The 17,670-nt window shown below is 35.1% G+C and overlaps 1 pseudogene; it reads left to right on the forward strand.

Moving 5' to 3' along the window:
* Nucleotides 1-6,219: 6,219 nt before the first annotated feature.
* On the forward strand, nucleotides 6,220-6,847 carry Gm8643 (annotated as a pseudogene).
* Nucleotides 6,848-17,670: the final 10,823 nt, after the last annotated feature.

The raw sequence follows: 17,670 nt of genomic DNA on the forward strand, positions 1-17,670 counted from the left end.
AGTTGGGCTTCAAGATTTTAAAATCTCAGATCATCTTTGCATTGATCCTCACCACCACCACCACCACCACCACACAGCCTTGTGGTTATTGTCTCAGTATGTACACTCTCAGCTACTGCTACAGCGCTATGCCTCCCTGGCAGCTGACATACTCTCTAACGTGATTATCATGGATTTAGTCTCTAAAACTGAAAGCCACTAATCTTAGTACATCAGCAGACGTGTAACTAAGATTACATGATGTAAACATAAATACGAGTAAATTTATAGTAGTTATTCTTTAATTATCTGAAAGAATACACAGGTAAAATAAATTTTGGGTACTGGATACTCAGCTATGAAAAATGCAAAGTCCTTGCCCTCAGAAAGTCTCTTCAATAACACATATGCAAGTCTTCTCTGAGATAGAGAAGGTGTGTCATTCTTCAAAACTCATCACTGTTACAGTAAGAGAGTGATTGCATTGCTACCTCACTAGAATCTGACTCAGACCTTCAATTTTTAACATAACCTCAGTCATATATTGTTATACCCCCCAAAAAGTAGCTGCTTAACCTTAAAATGTTCAAAATAAAAGAGGAATTGAAATAAGGCACAAGTTAGAAACTAAAAGAGTGTTCACATCCCAATGATTTTAATCTATCATTCCCTGATAAAACTGAGCAGCATTGTGGAATTATGAACATTAATAAACTCTTACTTCTCCTTGCTAGAAATTTGGAGAGTGTACCTGCTATTACTGAGAGCACAAATCTAGCTATGTGTCATTCAAACACCTCTGTTAATATGTATGACCTTCTTTGCTTGTTTTGTGAGTTTCACTGAAGGTCCCTATTTTATCATAGAGGAAATATTTTAGAGCATATAGTTCTGGTAGTGCAAAATTGTAAATTATAATTTTATCACCAGAACAACCATGTTTGTAGCAATCTGTTAGTCATCTTTAGTAGTTTCTACATGATTTCAGCTACTCACACTAAGCATTGCTAATATTCCTTTGCTTCCTTTCCTTTGTAGAACAGAAATATTAAACTATAGTTTGGGACTCCCTCTTGACTAGATAAATGGTTTTGAACCAAGTCATAAACTTCAGATGACTGAGCAGCTCAGTTCACTAAAATATTTATGCCTGGCTTTAAACATTCTATAAAAATACCAACATCAATTCCCAGAACTCTTCTAACGTTTTAAAGGTTTACATGCCAGTTGCTTTGGGATGCTTTAAGTAAACTTTTTTTGTAACTACCTGAGTTGCTTATTTTACAGAGGAGCCCCAAGCCTCAAGGTCAATCATATTAATATATCACAGTCAGTGCAGAAGCAAGTTGACCATTTTGTGGTTAAATAGTCAGAATATATGAAACAGTTTAAGTTAATACACAAACTCACCCACTGATTGAAATACAAGATCATCATTGTTATAAAGGACTTCATATAATTTTAAGAAAATATATTAACTATAATTGTAAAGCTATGAATCATTAGACACAACTTCCACAGTCACAAATACAATGGAGATCTTTGTCATATAAAGAATTGAAATCATATTCACCATTTAATAATTTGAGTCATCTATATTAATAAATGTAGATAATCTATTGTTTTATACTTAAAATGTATCTTCCTGGATAAATTCATTGGTTACTATAGACTTATGTCTCTCCAGTATGTTCATACAACCGGAACCAGCTTCAAGGCAAATGTATAAAATATGCATAGCACTATTAAATTTTAAAATATATTTTAAAAGGAACATAATTGATAAATTATTAATATACATTAATTTATATATTTAAGTATTTGCCATAATATACTGAATCTGAGTGTTATATTTTATATTTTGCAAAGTCTGATAACCAAATTGATCAGGTTTATCCACAGAGGAAATTGATACATAAGGCTCTAAATAGAGGACTGAAATCTTTGATTCAAATAGCAGCTTTAACATCTGCCAGATGAATAACCTTAAGCAAACTTTCTAAATTTAGGAATATTGGTTTACTTCATTAAAAAAAGAATTCTGTTCTACATCACAGGAAACTATGAGTTGCAAATATGGTAATTTATATCAAAGCACTTTACCTTGCAAGCTCATGGGAAAAGTAAGTTTTTAATATTGGTGCACTGTTGAAATACAGTATTTGTGGATCACTGATGAGAGATCATATGTAAATGAAGCAGAAAGATATTCCAGTTCATCATTACTTTTCTCATGGAAACTACATTTTCTCGGATAGGTCTGATCCTATTTGTCTTTTGTACACATATCTCTGGTCTGTCTCTATAAAATAGTATTGTCAGAGAGCTAAGGAAGCTGACTTTGTTCCACAAAGGGATTCTACTTACAAACTTCAGATCCAAGAATTGGAGTTGTGTACACTGAACTCTTTCTTAGAATATATTTTCTAGCATTCTATCAAAGGAATAACAAATATGTTCAGAAACTGAACTGGATAGTTTTATGTCAACTTTACACAATCTAGAACCATCAGTGAGGAGGGAGCCTCAACTGAGAAAATGTCTCCATGTTAGGCTTTAGGCAGTGCCTATGTAGGTATTTTCTTAATTACAGGTAGAGGCGATTCCTGCCCATTGTTAGCTGTGCTATAAATGGAATAGCGCTTTTACATTCCATAAGAGAACAAGCTGAGAAAGCCATGGAGAGCAAGACAGTAAATTACACCCCTCCATGGCCTTTGCATCAGCTCTTGCCTTCAGGCTCCTGCTCTTACTGCTTTTGATGATGAACTGATACTTTGAACAGTAAGTCAAATCAACCCTTTTCTCCCCAACTTGCTTTGTTGGCCATGGTGTTTCGTTGCAGCAATAGAAACCTAGAGACTTTATGAGTGTAACTTCCTACATTCCTAGTAGGTATAAGCTAACAGAAAAATACCTGCTCCTTTAGTTTGTACAACCTTTCTGCCCATTTTCCACGGAAGCTATATTGCAGTTGTACCTTTGGGACTGGGAGAAACAAATCTGCATTTCATGTCACTAGAAGATGCAATAAAACCTTCTAAATTAGGCAAGCATCTGAAATTAATACCCAGTCCTAGTGCTTATGAATCACAACCATCACCAGCATGATACACATAAGGGTGCAATGTTGGCATGCCTATCTTGACTTGCAATTAATATCTCTTTAATTGAGCTTAAGACCTAATCAGCAAGAAGGAAATCATGGCTGATAACAGAAAGTGCTCCAACTACCTAGAGCTACTGACACCATATATCATGGAGGAGAACCTACAATCACAACTTTACTAAATCAGCACAATTCCTAACATTACCAATGTTTATTCTCTTACTTACAAATAAGTGTAGTCCTCACCCATCATTGGGAAACCTTCTCTCTGAAACAGACACTATTACACAAAACCACAATATTTTTTTCTTTTTTTATTATAAAAAATTCATCATTGATCCCTTATATTCATTTAATGTCTTAAAATTAATTTTTTTTCGTTTTTACTTAGAAAACAGGCAAAGTCATAGAAGGATTTTTCACACATGTTCTCTTGTTAATCCCTGGTATTTAATATAGAGACTGACCTATTGTTGATTCTACTTGTGGATGAGTAAATTAGATGTTCATAGTTAAAGATTAGGATTGTAATAGAATATAACAAGTCTCTATCAAGATGTAAAAACTAAGATGATATTTTCTACATTGTAGTAAATTTCACAATGACTGAGTTATGGAGTTAGCCTATGTACATAGACATCTAACAACACAGCAATATACAAAGACAAGATAGCACAGAAATACAATGAAATTTTATTCAGCCGTGTAGAAAATATAATATTATTTACAAAAAACTTGTATATAATATATAATGATTATAACTGAACAAACAAAATCAGACTCAGACAAATATTACATGATATTTCTGATTTACAAACACTAAATTCTGTACACAGTCACAAAATCATTTATGTGTCAAATAATCTGAAAGTAGAAGTGAAACTGTCTAGGAAAAGGAAAAATGAAATAGACCAGAAGAGATGGTGTATGTGGGAGGAGTGTGGTCAGAACAGCAAGTATGCTTTTACACTATACATGAGCATGTTCTCATGACACTGTGATGTGCCAGGAATGTATGCCAATAAAAAAGTTAATATAAAAGTTCAAAATAAATATATCAATCCCCTATATTGCTAGTTAATGCTCTTATCATTCTTGATTCCTAAATATAGCAACCAAGCTTTTCTTTCAACTACCGCAAATATTTGTGGTTTTATGAGTAAAATGAAAATCTGTCAAATGAATTAACACCCTTAAACTCATCATTGAATTTCTGTTTTCTACTGATCAACTCCACATTTCATTTGGTGCTTCTCATTTGCTACTTTGTGATAAAACAAAACAAACAAAACAAAACATAAAAAGACTGTCTAAAACAAGAGCCAGAATGTATTTTTTTACCTCATGTTGTCCTAAATATTTACTGTATTAGCCATACATCCTATTTAGCTTACTAAAATATTTAAAATACTTCCCTGACTGGATATTTAATTCAATTGGGCTGTTTATCCTTGCAATCAATAATGCTGTAAGTTTTCATAGTTAAATGCACAAGTCTAAATAAGCATTTTTTCTATATATTATGCTCTGTCATGAAATGATAGCTTGATGTGCATGGAAAATGTTTGTCCTGCTCACCAGATGGAGCTGCCTTTTCTTTTGCTATCAAGTCATCAATTTTTTTTATTGTGTGTTTTTCTTTAACATAGTATACCCTCTTCTTGATCCGCATGCCCCACTTTCCTACTTTCTGTATTACCAGACTTCCATCCATGTAGACAGCAATTTCAATATTTATTGTAAAATGCGACATTCTTCATTCTTTGCTGAAGAGAACTCGTCCTCTCTTTCCCAGACAGGCCAATATAACATTCATATCAAATGCATAGAAATGGCTACTAACATGGCCTACAGCTATGACACTTATTTTTATGTTTTTACTCTGAATTTGTATTTCAAATAAGGTACATCCTAATTATCTCAGACAGAGCCCTGACTTCTCCAAGAAGTGGGATAATAGAATGCTTTATTTCTTCTGCAAATGAATTGTTTTTAAGTTGAAATATGCCATATCTTAAAAGGACAGAAAATTCTTCTATTGTGAAATACTCACTAAAGTTCAATATATATTGCATTATCCATGCATTTCACCATATGCGTCATTGTGATGCCTTGATGCCTGTACTATAAAGGAATATGCAAATTATTATTTAGTGCTTGAAACTTTTGAAAGGCATTATAAGTAACTCATAAAATTGTTAAATTTTATGAGAGTAGAAACATATATACAATATATCTAAGGTTTTTCTTCCCAATGAAGACAATTAGAAAAATATGTTTTCTTAAAACAGAAAACAAGACAATCTACTTGGAATGATAAAGGAAGGGGAGGTAGGTGGGGATTTGTGTGAGAGGGCACTGGGAAGAAGGAGGCTGATAATGGTATGTAAGGTGAATAAATAAATAATTTTTAGATGGAATTAAAATAGAAAATCTGCTTAGAAATATGAGAGAACTAATATAATGATGAAGAACTGCATTCCCATAAGATTTAAAGAATGGGGAGGGATATAGCCCTGTACTCCCCCTGAAAGCATATATTATCTAGGGTGGTAGAATTTCCAGAGAGACTAGCTTTACACTAAAAAGCTTGTTCACAGCCTGAAGAGGTTTACAGAGAGAACTTTGGGAGAAGTCTAATTTAGTCACAAAGGATTCAACAGAAAAAAATACATTTGTTTTCTTTTCAATAAAAATAAAAATTAGAGTGAAATAGCATGTTAGCTTAAGTTTGGTCGATATTAAAAGGACCAAAATGCAAGGCACTAAGAGTTCCCTCCAAACATGTAAATGTTTTTGGGGAATTGTTTTGTTTCAGCTCATATTACTGTAAAGAAGTAGCTCACTAAATTGTCCAGACTGGCCTTGAACTGAAGACACTCTTCTTAATTCAGCCACCAAGTTCCATGATTTTAGTCACATTTTCCTTAAACATGCACATTTTTGGTTTGTGAATTAACTTATTTAAGTCTAGTATACCAATCCTGACTTCCATCCTATTCATGATACACTCACTGAGTAGCACTTAAGATGTTATTTTAGGAAATATTCACAGAAACTAAGGAAGATGACTTTAATAAAAATATTCTTAGTCCATCTCATGTCAACAGAAATATGTGATATCTGGAGCAATGGGCATGTCTCGGGACAGCTGGCACAAGCGCCACAAGACCGGGGGTAAGCGAAAACCCTACCATAAGACACAGAAGTATGAGCTGGGATGGCCTGCTGCCAACACGAAGATTGGCCCTCACCGAATACACACACAGTCTGAGTTCGAGGAGGCAATAAGAAGTACCGTGCCCTGAGATTGGATGTGGGGAAATTTTCCTGGGGCTCTGAGTGTTGTACTCATAAAACAAGGATCAATGATGTTGTCTACAATGCATCCAACAACGAGCTTGTCTGCACCAAGACCTTGGTGAAGAACTTCATCTTGCTTATTGACAGCACGCCATACTGACAATGGTTTGATTCCCACTATGCACTGCCCCTGGGCCACAAGAAGGGGGCCAAGCTGACTCCTGAAGAGGAAGAGATTTTAAACAAAAGCGATCAAAGAAAATTCAAAAGAAATACAACGAAAGGAAAAAGAATGCCAAAATCAGCAGCCTCCTGGAGAAGCAGTTCCAGCAGGGCGAGCTTCTCGCCTGCGTTGCCTCAAGACCAGGCCAGTGTGGCAGAGCAGACCGCTATGTGCTCGAAGGCAAGGAGCTGGAGTTCTATCTGCGGAAGATCAAAGCCCAGAAAGGCAAATGAGCCTCATGCATAGTGTAATAATCTAAAAAAAAAAAAAAAAGTGATATCTGTGTTGACATCACAATGTTTCTGTCATTAATATGGAGAGAACAATGAGGAAGAAAAGTAAAAGTGAATGAACTAATGGAACATATTCCTAAAGAGCATGAATTTTTCTTAGTTTTTCACTTAGTCTCAATGTGTATCATCAGAATGAAAAACATGATATTGAGAAATATCTTACAACTGTCAAAAATTATGTGAGCTTTATTGTGATACAGAGATTACATTTTCATTTTCTGTGATAGGGATGAATTTATTATTACTATTTAAAAATTGAATATTTCATGGAAAGTATTGCTGGGGCAACAGTGCCTGTAGTGTGTCATCTTGAAAAGAAACAATATCACTTACTCCTGATTTTCTGTGCCTCATTGACTATGCTGGTCCATATACCCTTATATGAAATCCTTTTAAAAATGTTTTGTGTCACCATCTCAAATGTAAGATGCATCTACATTCACAGTCTATGTGACATTCTGGGAAAACAGAAAATTTGTATTCCATGAAAAGTTACTAAGAGTCATGCATGAGAGTCACATGCTTTAGTAACTCCTATTTATAAGTATTTTTGGCATAACATATTCTGATCCATGTTAATTTCTCTAAGGTAAGAAAAAATTTAGCCATAATTCAAAGATAAATATACAAAGATACTTTGAACCAAATATGAAAACATTATTGTTATGAAAATAAATTTGTCTACAAGAGAAGATAATTTGGTATCGTCTGAGAAAAATGCATAGTGACTAAAGAGAATATCTACTAGGATCAAAGAGATAGCTTAGGAGGCAGAAAGACACTTGACATGCACATGATTTTTATGGTCTGAATTTGATTTTTTGAGTCCCATAGTTGACAAGAATCAGTTCCTGATAGTTTTCCCTGACTGCCGCATCTATGCTTTGGCAAAGCCATGACTCTGTGTGTGTGTGTGTGTGTGTGTGTATGTGTGTATATATATATATATATGATAGCAATGATTATTCTTATTTAGATTTCCTTGGACATTTGTGAACAATAGCATAATTTTTCAACAGTCTATTGAACAATCAGAAGAATATCAAAGTTCTTATTTTTTATTTATTTTGCTGTGGTGAATCATTAGTAAAGTAGTAATTATAAATGTGATGTATGCCTAAATATATGAAGTACAGACAATGCCTATTATTTTACATCCATGGAAAATGCATATTGCTATGTAATGAAAATAATGAGTATGTCAATACCCTACTTTTAAGATGTCTACAAATGGTCTGGAGAGATGGATCAGCTGAAAAGGCTAGGCCCAAAACCAAAATTATAAGAAGTCTACAAATAACTACTGTGACAGTAGGCTTAATCATTGACTTTATAAAGCTCTGAAGAGTCTAAATGGGTTGATAATTTAGATATCTTACAATCATGATTTGTGGAGAATTACCCATTAGTTATGATGAATATTCTGCATCATTATTAAAATTTGTACATGGCATATTGGAGTACTGTGGCATTTTTGCAATACTTCTACACGTGTTTTAAAATTTGCATCTTTAATAGAAGTAGTTCATGCTAAATTCAGATTCATTAGAATGAAATGTTTAAAGTGAGGCATGTAATAGCGGCTTTCAGTAATTACCAGGTACAGACAATTTAGAAATATGTTTAATTTGAGAAATTATATATTTCACTGATATTTCCAGGATAAAATTAATAAAGTGTGAGTAATTGGGATTAATGATAAGGGCTCAATATAGAATAGTTGGAATATTCACAGTAGAGAAATATACAAGATAGGCAAGTTAGCAGAGAACGCCTCTTAGGAAAGAAGGTAAGATGAACAAGACAACCTACCAACTTTTTTCCCTTAGCCAGGAGAGGAAGATGGTCTGTAGGATCTAAAATGGAAGAGGAAACTAGAATGAGGCAGACAACATGGAGCTTTTAAAAACACAACCACCAAACCCAGACACTATTGCATATGCAAGAAAGATTTTGCTGACAGGACCCTGATATAGCTCTCTCTTGTGAGGCTATGTCAGTGCCTGGCAATTGCAAAAGTGGATGTTCACAGTCATCTATTGGATGGAACACGGGGCCCCTAAAGAAGGAGCTAGAGAAAGTATTCAAGGAGCTAAAGGGGTCTGCAACCCTACAGGAGGAACAATATGAACTAACCAGTACTCCCCTGAACTGTGTCTCTAGTTGCATATGTAGCAGAGATGGCCTAGTCAGCCATCAATGGGAGGAGAGGCCCTTGGTCTTGGGAAGATCATATGCCCTGGTACAGGGGAATGCCAGAACAAGGAAGCAGGAGTGGGTAGGTTGGGAGCAGGGTGAGGAGAAAGTATAGGGGGCTTTGGGGATAGCATTTGAAATGTAAATGAAGAAAATAATTTTTTTTAAAAAAATGAAATTAGTCAAGTTCAGAGGAGAGTGGTCATGTAATCCTGAAAATGATTATAAAAATCTCTTAATTCAGATGTTATTGGTATGGTTCTGACACTTTCAAAATTTTGTGTTTTGTCAAACTCATTTAAGAGTGAAGAGAAAGTGGGAAAAGATGGACAGACATCCTCAAATTAGTACCATGGTCTGTTACAGCTACTACAGGAAAGTACCACAGAAAAGAAGCACTCAAACAATATATTTCTCATAATTCTGGAGGCTAGAAGAGGTGGATATAAAATTAACTCAAATAACTCAGTAACCTTCCTTTATACAAATGATAAACAGGATAAGAAAGAAATTAGGAAAACAATTTGCTTCACAATAGCCACAAATAATATTTTTATATCATGAGGTAACTCTAGCCAAACAAGTGAAAGACCTATATGAAAATAACTTTGAGTCTCTAGAAAGAAATTGAAGATGTAAGAAAATGGAGAGATCTCCCATGCTCATGGATTGGCAAAATTAACATAGTAGAAAATGGCAATCCTACCAAAGGCAATATATAGATTCAATGCAATCACCACAAGGTCCCAACACAATTCTTCAAAGACATGTAAAGAGCAATTCTCAAATTCATCTGGAAAGGCAAAAAACAAAAACAAACAAACAAACAAACAGAATAGCGAAAACAATTTTTAACAATAAAAGACCAGCTGGGGAATGACCGTCTCTTACCTCAAGCTTTACTACATAGCAATAGTGATAAAAACTGTATGGTATTGGTACAGAGATAGACAAGATGATCAATATAACAGAATTGAAGACCCAGAAATAAAACCACACACTTATAATCACTTGATCTTTAACAAAGATGCCAAAGATATACAAAGGAAAACAGAAAGAATCTTCAATAAATGGTGCTTGTCTAGTTTGTTGTCAGTATGTAGAAGAATGAAAATAGACCCATATGTCTTACTTTGTACAAAGTTCAAGTCCAAGTGGATTAAGGACCTCAACATAAAACCAGATACGCTCAATCTAATAGAAGAGAAAGTGGGAAAGAGCCTTGAATGCATTGGCACTGGGGGAAATTCCCTAAACACAACTCCAATGACTCTTGCTCTAATATCAAGAATTGATAAATGGAACCTCATGAAAGTTGTGAAAGATTCAAACAAAATGAGAGATGATGCAGCTTAACAGATGCATCTCCAGGTTCCTAAACTGAAACACATAACATTCAAATGGAGTAAGTGAAGCTTATTTGATAAAGACACTGCTTCCCAAAGTGTGTCAAGGTTTTAAAGAAATTTTTGTGAATTGAGTCATGAAGGACCAGTGTAAACATGTGTGTTTTCTTCCCTCACATGAGAATCAGCTTGCCATTCACTAGAGAAGAGAGACTGGTAGAAGATACATCTCTCTGCCACAACATTGCCTTGCCATGGTAGCAGTAAAGTTTGAGAAACCAAAAATAACAAAATCCAGGCTGAATTGTTCCAATAGCCATCATTTCCTTCACTCTACCATGCAGTGGGATTTGGTTTTCTAACAAAACTTCTGACTTGGATCCTCGCATAATTCTGATCCTCCTAACACATAGAATATTGAAACGCTGCACAAAGTTTTGATGATTAATAGCCAAGTGATAGAATCCTGAGTGTTCAGAAGGTTAGAATAACAGAAGATGATGATTAGAAAAACCAATCCCATGTTTTTCTTCAAGTAAAAAGAAGGTCTGGAATAGCCCATGTACCAATTGTAGAAAAGAACCTGAATAACAAGTGATAAGAAGACCTGAAAGACAGGGAAGTATGACACTCTATCTCTCCCATTCATGGCTGCCATGGCATGGCTAAGTTTCTTACATCACATTCTCTCAAGAACGTTACCCACATCATAGTCTTTGTTCACACAGCTAGGAACCATTTCTATGCTTTTATGTTCATCTCTTGAAACGGAAGGCACTATCTAGGTGGGTTTCTAACCACAATGCTCAGAAAGCAATAAGTGACATTCTATCATACTTATATCAAATTGAAAATGTTTGAGTTTAACATCTGATTGCTTTTACTGACAACAATTGCAAGCAACACTGGACACAAGAGAAATATTAAAATTCTGTTCTATGACTGAATGTCATATATTTGTAGAGTGTAGGAATAAGCTTTTGGCATAAAAAATGCACAGTGAGTAATCTTCAGCAGTTGGTGGTGGAACAATAATTCAATTATGTCACATGAGGTGGCTTGATATCATCCATTTAGTTTTCTATATAACAACTCAACACAGGCTAGGTGGTTAAAGTAACAGAAATTAGAATCTCACAGTTCTAAATATTGGACACTGCAGGAACACGGTGATGACATGGCTGGCTCTTTTCTCAGAAAGTTAGACATTTTTGTTGTGTTCTCACATAGCCTTTTCTTGCTGATGTTTACAGGACAAAAGGGGATATGTTATTTACTTTCTTGTCTTTTAAAGGTATTAGACCTATCATGTTTAGGGCCCTGCCCTCTTTGTTGGCATGACAGAAACTAGAGTCAGTTGGGGAAAAAAAAAAAAAAAACTAACCAAAAACCTTGATTAGATGAACTGTGGCTTTATTTATGGTTCACTTTCTTAAGAACCATTGGTATGCTCTCTATGGGCAGTGCCACCCCAGTCAGGTGTTAGAGGAGTTATAAAATAATGGAAATAAGGATTTCCATTGCTGTGGTGAAACGACATGAACAAACAGCAAGTTGGGGAGGGAAGGGTTCACTGACCTTATGCTTCCACATTGCAGTCTATCACTGAAGGAAGCAAGGGCAGGAACTCTAACAAGGAAGGAACCTGAAGGCTGGAGCAGATGTAGAGATCATGGAATGATGCTGCTTACTGGCTTGCTCCCTATGGCTTCCTTAGCATGTTTCTGGCAGAACCCAGGACCACGATCCCAGAGATTACAGCACTCATAATGGGCTAAACCTTTCACCATCAATAACTTACTAAGAACATACTCTATAGCAGAATCTTATGGAGGTGTTTTCTTAATGGAGACTATCTCCTTTCAGGTAAGTTCTGTTAGGTCATGTTGACATGAGAGTAATCAGCACAGTAGTTGACCTGATCCTGGGGCAAGTCCATAAGCACTATTGTTCCCCAGGTTTTTCTTCTCTTCCAACTTGCAGATTTCTGACTCTAGACTCCTGACTAAAGATTCCTACATTGGCTTCACTGGATGATGAACCATGACTTGTAAATCAAATCAAAACACTCTTTCTTAAGTCAAATTAGGTCATTGTTTGATCACAACAACACTGAGCAAACTCGAACATCATATTTAAATTTACTTCTGAGTAAGTTTAACTGTAACAACTTTACAAGCCTTATATTAGCTCAGTTTGTTAGTTCATATATTAATGAAGTATTTGAAGCTACATAAATCTATGAAGAAAGGTGATTTATTTAGCTAATAATTATGAATTTTTATGTCATATCTGATGATGGCTTTCTTGTTGGCAGAGTACTGGGATGATAGCACAGAAGACTCATGGAAAAGATAGGAAAATTCCCCTATGTTACAGTTCTGGTTTTCTGTCTCTATATGTAACCACCAGTATTAAATCAGTATACTCTGCCCTGATGAGCTTATACAGTGCTACCATCTCACAAATTCCACCTCTAAAAAACAGTAGTCAGATAAAACTTCTAGTCTCTCAATACAGCACAGGAGGAATTGAACTCTAAACATATGGTCTCTATATCTTCAGATCATTCCTATTTCACAGTAAGTTTCTACAGATGAATTTGACTGGTAAATAGTGTATGAAATACAACATTCTGTCTGTTACCCTTAAAATAACTTGTTGAATAATGAGAAGAGGACAAGTTTGCAAATAGCCATTATCCTGAGTTCTTATTGGCAAAGAACAGCAAAACTATTATTTGAAATGAAGGTATAATCTAACTTTTGAAGTCCTTGAAGATGTATAAGAGATAAAGAAGAAGTCAAGATAGATCACTCTGCGTCAGAACACTAAAAAACTTCTGTAGGAATTTTACAGCTGGGAAACTGACTTGGCAGAGGACCATGCCTGACAAGTAAATATAACAGAGATACTGAAAACTCCGTTCAGCCAGCTACAGACAGTAGTAGGAAATGAGTAAAACACTGAAAGATACATATATGTTGTAGGCAACTCTAACATCATTAATGGTTTAAACCAAAGTTTCACTCTGTGATTAGACCAGTATTTTCTGCAAAGAAATATTCAATATTTTCAGTGACAGTAAACAACTAAAAGCCTTTAAACCTATAACACAATTGTGAATAGCTTGAATATACAAGTAAAATGTCTGACTCATGAAGAGATCATTCTACATTAAGAAAAAGAATGCAGAACTGAATGAATCTGTATCTAAGTGGGCAGTAAGTTTGATTGAACAATGCAGAATAAGAAGCCTGATATGTACAGTTTCCTCCACAGTGACTTTAGAATTCTAAATTTAATGTGTTGACTTCAGCAGTGAAATATGTTAGATTAGCTAATTAAAACTTAAACAGAAGTGTAGCTTATGGCTAATGAGGCTGACATACCAGAAATGAAGTGTGTTTTAAAGCCTTTCTATATGGTATTTTGTCTACTTAGCAGAAATATAATTTCAAAATATTTTAATAGAATCCTTAATCCTAAATTTTTTCTACTAAATCAAAGATCTGGAGATTAATCGCATTATCAGAGCACTTGTTTAGCAGGTACAAATTCCTGAATTCTCACCATCACTATTAAAAAGAATTAAAAAAATAGAAAAAGAAATCTAACTTCTTGTGAGTGCCCAACTCGCCAGCAAGAACGATGCTGCAACAGGATCCTTCTGCACACGTTTATTGGGAGAGCTTGATTTCAGAGGCGAAGAGACCCCAAGCCCAGAACTGGTGCTGCTTATATAGGCCTAGGAGAGGCGTGTCTCACACCCAGATTGGTTATACATGGGTTATGCTTACCACCTTATTTGCATGTCTCACATCTGATTGGTTAACTTGTCTCTCATCTGATTGGTTAACTTGTCTCTCATCTGATTGGTTAACTTGTCTCTCATCTGATTGGTTAACTTGTCTCTCATCTGATTGGTTAATTCTCAAAACCTCATCTTGGCAAAAAAACTTTACTGCCTATGTATGTGTGGTGGCCAGCGGTAGCCAGCGCCACCCTGCAACGGCACATGTTTCTTCCCACACTAACTGATAAAATTTAAAATCTTACCAAATTAAAATTGATATTTAAATAAGAGGTCCCTATGTTCTGTATAAACATCAGGAAAAGAAAATAATCAAATGTTAAACCTGAAAGAAACAAAACCTGAACCCATTAGGAGCTACCTTTCTCACTTTTCCCACTTTCTCTATATTGCCACAGAAAATATTTCATGAGCTGAGCCTGTGACTAGCCTTATCCAAAGCTGTTTGTCCATGCTTTGTTTGAAAGTTTGAAAATGATCTGCTTGGAGAATACTTTCTATCAAAGTGAAAGTTTGGGAGATGTACTTCCTAGTATAATAAATGAAACATAACAGAGCCAAAAAAGGCAAATCTGATGTCACCAGTAATTTGGTAATTTGGTGTTCTTAATGCAAAGTTCCCGATATATATAATATATATATATATATATATATATATATATATATATATATATATATATATATATATATAAACGCTCCATATAATCAAATGTCATGAATCACTTCATGTCATCATGAGAACACATCATTTTTGGAACAAGAAAATCCTTATATCTATATACTATTGCCATTACTGGTATATATATCAAGATTGACAGATGTGCTTCATATAGAAGTTTTGTGTTTTCTCCCATTGTCCATCCAAGATGCATAAGATGTTGATATATATGAGTATGCATGCAATATTAATAGGATTATGTTTTGTGAAAGAAAAATAAATATTGAAATCAATATCTTAGAAAAGTTAATACAGAATGCTGTTGATTACATTTTACAGCCAAATCAAGGATATTTTTTCCAATTTACAGATCACCTATAAGGAAAGTTTAGGGAAATAACTGTAGGCCAAATATAAGGCAGCAGGTTCAGATTATAGGACCAGCTTCAAATTCAGATCTTTGTATCAGTCACTTTCTTGCTTTCAGGTGACTGTCCTTCAAGAATTGGACAGTCAGCCTCAAAGAGGGTCACTCCATTGTAAAATCTTGTAAAAAGTTTCATCTACAAAGCAAAAGTTTCTGGCTACAAAAGAAAAGTATATTTTTATGGCAATTACAAGAAGGGAAATTGAGGGCCACAACTGGTCGAAATCTGGTAAATCCTTTGAACTTCAGTTGCACTGCATGTAAAGAGGGATAAAGTACACAAGTCAGTTTTTCAGCAAGAAATTCAGAACTCGAACATTCTAAAGTTCACTTCATTATATGTGGTTCCTGGCTAATTCCAAACTATTTTAATGTAGTAAAAAGTTTTCAAGGATGTGTGCCGTGGAAATTTCATGATAAACAATACAGTAGGTACTGACAGCATTTGAACTTTTCCCAATCAGAACTGAGATGAGTATTTTTCTCATTTTTCTTTGATTAAAATTAGATTTTTACATTTTTTTTTCAGATAAACATTTCTGCTCTTCTAACTTCCCCCAGATTGGCTCCACTTCTTGTCTCATTGAATTCTATGACTTCTTTTTTATATCTCTCAATAGAGAAAAAAAACTGGCATCTGATAAAATAAAATAAGATAAAACAAAAATGAACAGGAATAGAACAAATAGATCCCAAAAAAGGTCAAAGAAAACAAATAAGAAATACATATAGGTACATATACAGACATTCCCACACACAGAAATCCTGTAATAATTCAGAACTAGAAATCACAATACATAAGCAAAGACCTGTAATCTAAAATAAAAGATAGATAGATAGATAGATAGATAGATAGATAGATAGATAGATAGATAGATAGATAGGTAGGTAGGTAGGAAGGAAGGAAGGAAGGAAGGAAGGAAGAAAGAAAGATGGAGAGAGAGATGATAGATGATAGAAAAAGCAAGCCCAGACAAAGCATTTTAAGACAAAAAATACCTCCCAAATTACCACTGCGTGTACTTTGTGTTAGTCATCTACTTTTGGGTATACAGTATACCCCTAAAGGTGGTCTGTATATTCTGTGAGATTTGGAGGGAGAAAAAAAATTTTTCCTATGTGTAGAATGGTCATTTGGTAATGGCATCTAGGTTAAGGGTCAGGGTTAGTGTTCATTTCCCTCTTAGTGCTGGGACCCCCAAATGACTTTGACCTGTTCAGGTCATGTGTATGCTGCCACTGTCTATGAATTCATATTTGCTTCAGTCATGTTGTCCCTAGAGGTCATTGTTTTCTTGGACTCCTCCACTATCTTTGGCTCTTAAAAATATGTCTGCCTCTTCTTCTGCAGGGTTCCCTGAGTCAAGAGTGGAGAGATTTTCTGGAGGAATCCCATTTAGGAGTAAGTATTCCAAGGTCTCTGACTCTGCTCTTTTTCCAGTTGTGGTCTCTGTATGTGTTCCTAACTACCGCAGGAGGATGCTATTTTGATGATACCTGAACAAGATATTTGATGTTTATCAGAATTTCATTAGGAGTCATTTTACTGATACTTCCCTTTAACAGAATAGTCATGTTTGGTTTCCTGGCCTACTTAGTCTCCAGGTCTTGGACTCCCAAATTATGTTGAGCATGGGTTCCATGTCATAGAGTAGATATTAAATCTAATTAAATAAGGCTTTGTTACTTCCAGATCTTTGTGCAACTACTGCATCAGTATACTGTGCAGGTAGGTCACCATTGTGGATCTCAGGATTTATAGCTGAATGGGTGGTTACCTTTTTCCTATGGTAGTATGCACAGTTCTTTCTAATACCAGAAACATTAGTCAGTAGTAGGGAAGTCTCTAGATAGGTGTTAGCTTAACTTCTCTGTTTACAGTGAGTTATGGAGGTGTTGCATTCAGCAGTTCAGCCTTATCATCCGTTTCTAGAGGTCGACCAACAACCTTTTCAATAGTCTAGCTGTTTGCAGGTTTATATGAGGCCCTACTGGACAACAAATCAGCTAAACATAACCAATTCCTGGATTTGGACATTTAATTTGGTAGTAAGAGATGTCTACTTAAGGCTCTGTCACCCCTAGTATGTGGCGATTCCATTTAGATTTCATATATGTATGAAATTATATATATATATATATATATATATATATATATATATATATATATATATATATATATATACATGAGGAGCCCCAGGCCAGGGGAATAAGACGTCTGGCTTAGCTCATTGGAGAAAGTCCTTTGCTTGGAGGTGGTTGTTTGGGAGTACAAAGGTGCCTTCTGTGGGAGACTTAGGTTGTGTATCCTTACTGGGGGCT

This window comes from Mus musculus, chromosome 3, assembly GCF_000001635.26.
Source record: "Mus musculus strain C57BL/6J chromosome 3, GRCm38.p6 C57BL/6J".
In the NCBI taxonomy this organism is placed as follows: Eukaryota; Metazoa; Chordata; class Mammalia; order Rodentia; family Muridae; genus Mus; species Mus musculus.